Below are 8590 nucleotides of genomic sequence, written 5' to 3' on the forward strand. Positions count from 1 at the left end.
AGAGTCACAAAATGGTAGACTATGCAATTGTTAAAAATAAGAATATTTAATGACCTGAAAATATTAATGATGTATTCATAAGTACAGAAACCAGAGTATAAAATATTGTGACCCCAATTTTTTAGAAAGAGAGAAAAGAAAAAAAGACAAAAGTGAGCAACGAAATGTCCATACAACAACTTGTCGATCATTGTAGAGTCTCTGGTGACATTTATGTGCCATTTTACACTTTCCTTCTGTTCCAAACATTATACATTGACCGTAGTATTTCTTTTATAATCAGACAAAAAGAAGTTATTTTATAATTTCTTCTCATTTAAATACTATTGATCTCACATGAAATTTAGTTTAAATAACAACATTCAAGATAATGTGTCATTGGCATTATTTTGGATCAAACTCCAAAGCTTGGAGAAAAGGTAAGGAAACCAGCATTTGTTGAGAATTTCCTATCTGCCAGACCTTCTCCCAGGCTTATTTTATCTAATTCTCAAACGAACCATCAGAGACTGATGACATGACAGACAGTCTCTCTTTAATCCCTCTTTGTACTGCAATCCTTTTATACTGGAATATAATTCACCCAGAACGTTTTCTCGCAAGGTTCTTATACAAAGTGATTGAAACCATGGTGTAGTCTTCAAAACGATGATCAACCGATCGCTGAGGTTGGGACTGGAAACTGTTCTGTGATGGTTGGGATGCGGAGACATTCAAGTAGCAGCCCCGTGAGGAAGCACAGACTTCTGGGGAGGAACTAGATCAAGGCACCAAAAATCCATATCCATAACTGTCACCCAACCAAGTCCCAGCAAGTTGTAAACAAACGTTTCTACAAAGAGAAGCTCTTTTAGTAGAATTACGTCCCTTCTCCTTCCTTTTGGGTCTAATCGTTGCACCAAATGACTTGAGAAAATTCACCAAATTACAAAACAAACATAAATGTTTCTCTAATGGGTTAAAAGACCAGAAAGTTTATGAAATGGGAAAAATGGGCATTAATTATTTAAAATTAATTCCATTTTCCCCGGGATCAGGAAATTTGCTTATTTATTTTTTCCAGTTCTTTTTATTTAAATTTCTGTATAGTTAACATACAACATAATATTAGTTTCAGGTGTACAAATAGTGATTCAACACTTACCTACATCACCCAGTGCTCATCAAGACAAGTGTACTCCTTAATCCCCATCACCATCATCCAGCCCCCCACACCCACCATCCCTCTGGGAGCCATCAGTTTATTCTTTATGGTTAAGAGCCCATTTCTTGGGCGCCTGGGTGGCTCAGTCGGTTAAGCTGCTGCCTTCGGCTCAGGTCATGATCTCAGGGTTCTGGGATCGAGTCCCGCGTCGGGCTCTCTGCTCAGCAGGGAGCCTGCTTCCTCCTCTCTCTCTCTCTCTCTGTGCCTACTTGTGATCTCTCTCTGTCAAATAAATAAATAAAATCTTAAAAAAAAAAGAGCCCATTTCTTGGCTTGCTTCTCTCTCTCTCTCTTTGTTTTTCTCCTTGTTCTTTTGTTTCATAAATTCCACATATGAGTGAAATCATATGGTATTTGTCTTTCTTTTACTGACTTATCTCACTTAGCATTATACTCTCTAGCTCCATCCATGTTGTTGCAAATGGAAAGATTTCATTCTTTCTTAAGCCTGAGTAATATTCCTATATATATATGTATATGTGTATTTGTGTGTATGTGTGTGTCATATCTTCCTTATCCATTCTTCAGTCGATGGGCACTTCTGCTGTTTCCATAATTTGGTTATTGTAGCTAATGCTTTTATAGACATTAGGTGCATGCATCCCTTCAAATTAGTATTTTTGTATTCTTTGGGTAAATACCTACTAGTTTAATTGTGAGGTCATAACGTAGCTCTATTTTTAACTTTTTGAGGAACCTCCATACTGTTTCCCACAGTGGTTGCACCAGTTTACATTCCCACCAAAAGTTCAAGAGGGTTCCTCTTTCTCCACACCCTCACCAACACCTGTTGTTTCTTGTGTTGTTGATTTTAGCAACTCTGATGTATGTGAGGTTATCTCTCATTGTAGTTTTGATTTGCATTTCCCTGATGTTGAGTGATGTTGAGCATCTTTTCATGTCTGTTGGCCATCTGGATGTCTTCATTGGAAAAATGTTTATTCCTGTCTTCTGCCTATTTTTTAATTGGACTATTCATATTTTGCATGTTGAATTTTATAAGTTCTTTATATATTTTGGATACTAACCCTGTATTGGACTTAATCTTTTTGAACAGACTTGATAGTTTAGTTTTGGCTTTTAAAATCCTTTGTGCTGGGGGTTTGGGAGAAGGGGGTGGGATTATGGACATTGGAGAGGGTATGTGCTTTGGTGAGTGCTGTGAAGTGTGTAAACCTGGTGATTCACAGACCTGTACCCCAGGGGATAAAAATATATGTTTATAAAAAATAAAAAATTAATAAAAAAATAAAATAAAATAAAATAAAATCCTTTGTGCCTTTTAAAGCTTTTTTTTTTTTTTTGTAAGAAATGAAGACTTATTTTTTATAAATTCCTTCCTCCATCAATTAAAATACCTGGGTTCTTCCCGGCAACTGAGGTAAAAATTAAGTTTTCATAAGATGTCCTTCTTCTAGTGACCATAGAAGAGGAGTCTAACATTTAGGGAATGTGTACCTCATCTTCTCTGGAGCTTTATTTATTACGAATTCATCATTAGTCAGTTTATGGGGAATGCTTTCAAGATAGTGTGACTGAATAATATCTTAACTCCAGCTGGATGAAAGTAACAAAATCTTTACAATTATGTGGAGGAAAAAGTAATGCAAGCTTCATTTAGGCAAAATTCTTTGGTCTTGACAACATCCAGAATTGAGTGACTCAGGGAAAGTCTGGAACTTCACATAAGTGAACATGGAGGCCATCATGATAATTGACACCTAAATTTGGTATCTAAACACTGCAAGAAAAGGACACAATTACAGACCACAAGAGGACAAGATAGATACTCTCTGTATATTGCTATTCACCCAACACTGTTGTCATTGCCAAGAAGAGAATTATAAATCACTCCCTGATCATTCTTCATATGTTCCCCAGATTGTAGTTCATTTTCCTGAGCCTCAACTTACTGCACATTGTGGGGCTGTAAGACCAGAGCTTAATATTAAAACCAGGCCAGTCTTTTCAGAGCTCGACCATTCATATTCAGACTCTGCGGTTGTGCTGGGGACCAGGTCTTTGCACAGGTCTTTCCACCATCACCCATACTTCCTGGATTCTAAAGCAAGATGGTAGCCTATGTTACGTCCGAGTGGTTCATGATCAGTTTGGGGAACCCTCAATACATCCTCTCCCCTTGCCTCACTCTGCCTATTTCAGAATCCAGATATGCAGTGGCTGTGTCTCAGGAGTATCCTAAAGCTGGGTGGGACCTGCAATATAAGTTGTCCTGACAACTGAAGGATAATTTACCTCTTAGTACAAGTGCATCACTAATAGTGATCATTCCTCCAAAGTCAACTTGAATCATAGGCAAAGGAACAGTTCTAAGAACAACAGCATTTTTAGTCTTGGATAAGTGAACAGTGAGGAAAAAGAGGTAATATTTTAAAAGTCTTTTGAGTTTTAAATGGTGGCCCAAGGGAGACAGGATCAAAGAGATCTTTCAATAACACTGGTAATAATTGTTATTGGGGATAATTCAAATATTTGATTGCCCCACTATATTCAAAGAAGGCTGTGGTTTGGTTGTGTCACCAGAGATTACAGATAGAAAACAAAGTTGGAAGTTTGCAAATGGATCTGACTTTGTGAAAGGAGGCAATAGCATTTGAAATTTAAATAGCAGTCATGGAAACTATTTTGCAAAAATAATTTATTAGGGGAAGCAGAAAGAAATCTAACTGAAAGAGAATAAGATACCACATATGTTTTTACAAAATGTTTAATAATATAGTAATAAGTATCAGGAATGTAATGCAGGGGTTGGGCATGATAGGTGGAAAAAGGAAGATAATTACACAACTATTCAATGGACCAGCTTCGATTGTAGGGGTGAATATCAGCGGATAGCGAGTGCAGAGACACCATCGTGTTTTTGAAACTCCTTACCCCCTCCAAAAAGCCATATCCGCCTGGGGATAGATTTCAACCAGGACTTGGTCCTTCTATGACCTTTACATCAGGCGAGAAGTTCTGAAAAGCACCTCCTGTCAAACCTTCCTGAACTCACATCCTGAGCTATCTGAGAACCTCAGACTCTCCTGCTTACTTTCATTGTCTGGTTTTCCAGTCCTCAGAAGCAGACCCAGAGACAAAGATTCAAATGTGAGCAGTATATAAAGACAAACAGAAAATGTTGATGGAAAAGTGGGAAAAAGTCGCAAAGAAAGTGTAGCCTGAGAAGCCAGATACTACCATGGTTGACTGGAACTTACCTCAGGGGATCTCTGGAAAACAGCGTACAGTGCAAACCTCAGAAGTATATCTACCCACGGAGTCAGGAGGACTTAGACACCTGCTTGAGCCAGTCACTGGATAAGAGTTACCAGCGAAGTGCGGTAGAGCAGGGGTACTTAATTCCCTGGTACTTCTTGCCTATCAAGTACAGAAGCAGAGTCCCAGCTGAGATTGAGGGGAAGCCCCAAGGGAAGGTCACTCACCCCTGCTTTCCCAGGAACACTGGAGTGGCCTCTAGACCACAGAGTGGTTGGTGGAAGGAAGGGCCCCAGGGCTGAGGCACCTGCTTTAGTCCAGATCTGCCTGGACCCGCCCTCTTACTGAGGGGCCAAAATCAAGCCGCATCTCTATGCTGTCATATCCTCGAAGGTAAAAGGAAAGAGTTGGCTTAAATGGTCGATAAACTCTCCTCTTCTCTGGACGTGATTTTTCTAAGGAAAAAAAAAAATCAAGATATCCAATAATAAGTATATCTGATTCCCATTATTTGTGGTAGATACGTCTTCTAAGTGGCTGGGAACCCTGAATTACCGAACGGTGACCAGTTGCCCCTGGAGAAACATAGGGTTAGGTTCCTGTGAGCCTCGGCCACATTTTCACCAAATGATCAATATGGAACCTGGTTTTATGTGTGTTTCTACTTAAAGACACCTATATATTGTGATTTATTGACGATGAACTCACAGCTGACAGCCCTGTAGCGGTGCCTGAATGAAAGTTGTCGAACTTGCATGTTTCCTCCATAAGGTGCCTCACAGCCTTCCCGTCCTTAGGAACAGACATGGCACCTCCACGCTGCACTTGGGGGCCGTTTTAAACAGATGAAATCAACAACAAAAAATACAAAATGTTAAAAACATGGCATTGAATAGACCGTGGGAAGGACACTTATTTATAGAATGAGAGTCCCAGCAGGAAAGCAGGGCACCACCTCGTCCAGCCTCAGCTGGGACTATGTGCATAGGGCTACTCAAGTTTTTTGCTGCTCCACACATGTCTGGGGATGACTGCGAAATCACCACGAATATATATTTGGAAGTTACAAATGAATTTTAGTGAGTATCCAAATTTGTAAACATGGAATCCATGCATAATGAGAATCAACTGTACGTTAAAAATTAAAACAACAACAACAACAAATTATTTTGTTATTTTATAGTCTCTTGCTTGTAAAAACAGCACACTTTCTGTAAAACCTTAACTAAATGCAGTGTAGTAATCCCCTCTGTGTTGCGTGAAATCTCACAGATGGTGAAATGTGGACATGCAGCCGCTTCCCCAGTGTCTTGAGGAATGTGACAGGCAAGCCGGGGTGCCGCAGGAGTGTGAACTCCTCCTGAGTTTGGTGCACTGGGGCCGTCCTGACCCTGCTCAGTGATGGACAGAAACGGTGCTCCCCCTTCGCTACCTGCTACCTAAGTCCTGGACTTACGTCTGCAGTAGAAGGTCAGCAAAGCGTCCCGGGACACACCTCCTGGAATTCTACCAAGTGACTCGAACTACCAGCCTGTAATCGAGTCCTGGAAGAGTGCTGTTGCCTGGGGATAGACTGGCTGTTCTGTTACTGGAATTTTCTGTTTTGGAGATGACATCGCTGACGTTTTACCCCTGCCCACTGTAGTCAGTCTCTGCTCCACAGCTTCAGACTGAGGACGTTGTGGCCTCACCTAAGAACCAACCGTTCCTTTACTGAAGGGCAACGACTGCCTTGTATTCGTTTTTTAAATTCCACTCTCTTCCTCACTGTGTGCGTAACAGTGACTGGGGTATGGAGCCCGCTGGAAATATGTCGATGGAGTTGAGTTCTACTCCACAGTGAACAATTCCCCCAACATTTTCAGAACTTGTAACTGAAGGGAAATACCCCTGTGGAGTGTGCTCAGACCTGCTAAGCACTTTATGTTACATCATCTCCCTTAATCCTCAATGACCCTGCAAAATTGTTAGTATTCCCATGTTATAACTGGAGAAACAGGTCCCCATGAATTTACATCACTTGTCTAAAGTCACAAAGCTAGTGAGTGCACGTTTACTATGATTGAAATTTGAGCCTGTTTTTTTCCCTATGAGCTATGATTAGTTTATTTGTATCAGTAATGCCTTATATCTCAGTAGCTGCAGTTTCAACTAAATAGGTAATTTCAGATAAGGGGGTGGGGGGAGAAGAATTCTACTGCTTATTGCCCAGGCCTTCCACAAGAGCTGTGGAAGACAGTAGGGACTGGGCAGTATTCAGGTTAAGAAGATCTGCCATTTACCAGTTGCTTCTCTGCCAAGAAGCAAGAATGTAGATATTCACTGGGAGAACCATTTTATGATGTTAATCTTTTAAGAAAATAGAAGTTAATGAAAGTAATATATCATAGGTTGAATACAAACAACCGTATCAGAAAATTTGAAACATAATCCGTAAAATGGCGTCTATTTTATATTCACTCATGTTTCAACTAATTACAGAGCTTCTCAATTATCTCACAAGAAGGCAAATAATTGGCACCTTCTTCTATCCGTTAGTAGCTGCCGGACGTTGTGGGTCTGTGTGGAATTGAGCAGGCTATACAACCCTATTATATAGATGATGTTCAGAAAGCTTGGCTGTTCCCAAAACTTCTTGTGCATCAATTAAGGGCCACGCATTGCAACCATCAGTCAACCCTGGGTTTGGTGACCTCTTAAAGTCCTTTGCAATCAATAGTCTGTGCCTTTCTGCAGCTGCTCTAAAGATGATCAGATTCTCCCAGTATTTATGAACCCATCTAAGGTCTTCAGAAGAATATATAGACCCATGGAAGAGACTTTTTCTTTTCTTTTCTGCTGACATCTGCTACCACGATTCCAGCACCCTGGGACTGATTCTTCCCTTTCAGATCTGCTTATAACAGTGTACAGAGCAACCATGACATACCCTCAGCAGGGGCCCTGGCGCTCATCTTGTCCATCTGTGGTCCTCTTTGCGACACCCGCGCTTCGATTTAATGCTTCCCATGAGGAGGACTTCTCCACTGCCTGTGCCATTGAAAGAAACTCTTCCTAGTATTTATTTAAAATCCATCTTTCCACAGCCTTTCCCTCTAAGCCATAACTCTTTCTTATTGAACCAGGAAGAATGGGTGCAGATGGCCTTGACAGGACTATGTGGTATAACCACAATCCCAGGACAATACTAGTTTATGAGTTTCCAATCTGGTTTACCATGTGTCCCAGACTTTCCATTGTATAATGAAACTTTACCATAATAGTTGCTTTAGAATAAGTTCTGAAGAGTTTGGCGAGCCTCCCCTTTGTTTTTCCAGCTCTACCATGGTCTCACGTAGTGGGGGTAAGACGTACTCACAATGCACAGGGTTCTTATTCTCACATGTGGTGAAATACGAAAGACAACCCTGATAACTTGATCTCCTCTCCTGGAGAAACAGCTTTCTGGTAAAAAGAAGCATGCTCAGACATGTGTTGTTAGGTATGGCTGTTTCCCCGTGTCAGTTCGTTCCAGGACTAGTGTTGCTGACTGCTCGTTGTCCAACTCAGTTGTGTGGTGCCTGGTGGTCGCAAAATTCGTGTAGCCACTGGGTCGAGGTCGGCAGGGGGACTGAGCATGAGAAATGTGGTCATTTATCGTTTAGGTGTGTGTGGAATGAGTGAAGGAAATAAAGGCAGGACAGTCCTGTCCATGAAGCATGAAGAGAGTGGTTTGAACAGTTTAGGTATTGTTGTTTCATCATTCAGTGTACAGTGTAAAATCTACAAGTATTTATTGTTTGACGATGCTTTTTTTTATTTTGCAATAAACACTTATAGCAGCAGTAAATGTTTGAGAAGGACGTGTGTTGTTGAAAAATAAGTGAATTTTGATTGCTCGAGAAAGTTAACGATGAACATGTAACGTGCACAAAATGTGTCTCTTCATGTTGACCACCCACCGTGGGGTCACAGTGGTATGACTCTGGGAAACCAGAAGGCTCAGACCTGCTGGAGAGCATCAGCAGTTACTTCAAAAGGTAGCAACTAGTTTATAAACTGTGCTCTATTTACAACCACAGAAATAATCTTCATATCATCCCCTGAGGTATGACTTTTCATTTAGATCAAGTAGCTATTGTTACTTTTTTTTTTTTTGGACAGAAACTTTGTTTTATCCCCCCCCCC

Source organism: Mustela nigripes, chromosome 10 (genome assembly GCF_022355385.1).
Source record: "Mustela nigripes isolate SB6536 chromosome 10, MUSNIG.SB6536, whole genome shotgun sequence".
In the NCBI taxonomy this organism is placed as follows: domain Eukaryota; kingdom Metazoa; phylum Chordata; class Mammalia; order Carnivora; family Mustelidae; genus Mustela; species Mustela nigripes.